The sequence below is a fragment of the Suncus etruscus genome, chromosome 1, assembly GCF_024139225.1.
Source record: "Suncus etruscus isolate mSunEtr1 chromosome 1, mSunEtr1.pri.cur, whole genome shotgun sequence".
NCBI classification, from domain to species: domain Eukaryota; kingdom Metazoa; phylum Chordata; class Mammalia; order Eulipotyphla; family Soricidae; genus Suncus; species Suncus etruscus.
Window position 1 is genome coordinate 75,574,144 of NC_064848.1, and position 1,426 is coordinate 75,575,569.

Sequence of the window (1,426 nt, forward strand, 5' to 3'; positions counted from 1 at the left end):
TAGACCATGAGAATAGTCAGATGCATTTCCAAACCTCACAAAGAATAAATATTTTAAAATATTATTATATTAAATAGTAAAATTAATTTTAAATTGTGAGTTCCATAATAAAAATACATTCAGAATAAGAAAAGTGCCTATTTCTATATTCATGAAACCTCATTAAAATTCTTATATTCTAATTTACATATTGAAAATTTTAAAAAAAATTTTTGGTCCCCCAATTCACAATACAGACCAGGAAAAGGGCCTGTGTTGAGGTGTATATGGGGTGCATTTACTGTACCTCCTCTTTCTTTACAGTCAGTGTAAAGAACACCGCCTGTACATATAGAAATATTTAAGATATCTTATTGACAAGATAAAAGTTGCCTATAACATTTTATTCACAAATTTGTCTTTTCTAAAAGAGCTGTTTGAGTTTATCTATTGCTAAGATGAACATTGTTATATATTCATAAATAATCTTATATACTTAATCACTGGATAAAACACTTATATACAAACATTTTGCATTTAGTATACAAGCTAGATTTTTAAATTAGATTTAATTAAATTATTTTTGGAAGATGTATGTCACTAAATGCCCCATATGAATTGAACTCATTAATTGGAAATATGTGAAAATATAATACAAATATTGGAAATTGATCATGTGAGAGATTGAAAGTTGAAAATTTACTAGTGGTTTTCTGACTAAAAATAGACTATTTTATATTACTTTCTTATCAATATTTATATTATATTTAAGTCTTGCTATACACACAGATGCTTCTGCATTTTGAAGCTGACTACATTTTTATTTTGAAGAATTTAATGACAAGTTGCTGTTGGCTGAATTTAATAGGTTCTTGAGAAAATGTGGTTGTATCTCCAGATTCATAATATCACACTAAACCAGATTTAGCATTTTATGATTGAAAGAATGAAGTCAGGAGTCACATATCTGAGACTCATTTGAAACAGGATAGAAAAGGCCCACAAGTAAAATGGTGATGGGAAAAGACAATTTATTTTCCTCTCTCTGTCTGAATTTAAAATAAGGGTATATTTAACCCAGAAGAGAACAGATGGACTGTATTTATAATAGTTGAGATAAAATGTGTTATTGAATACTTCTATTAATTTATTTCTGTATCTCCCACTGACAAAAATTATACTGATACAAATAAATGTAAAGAAGAATATATAATATGTGTAGTGAATTATAGAAATTTAATTTGTTTACTTTGAGATGTTCTACTTTAAAATTTACATAGTGGATTTAGTTCTGACGTTAGGAAGTATAAAAATTTAATATGTTTAGGAGCCGGTGAGGTGGCACTAGAGGTAAGGCATATGCCTTGCAAGTGCTAGCCTAGGAGAGACATCGGTTCGATCTACCAGCGTCCCGTATGGTCCTCCCAAGCCAGGAGCAATTTCTTTT

The 1,426-nt window shown here is 29.0% G+C and overlaps 1 non-coding gene across 1 annotated transcript; it reads right to left on the reverse strand.

The window, feature by feature from the left end:
- Positions 1-211: 211 nt before the first annotated feature.
- On the reverse strand, positions 212-340 carry LOC126032487 (small nucleolar RNA SNORA51). The gene has a single exon (XR_007503874.1). It is a non-coding gene; the product is annotated as a small nucleolar RNA SNORA51 (small nucleolar RNA).
- Positions 341-1,426: the final 1,086 nt, after the last annotated feature.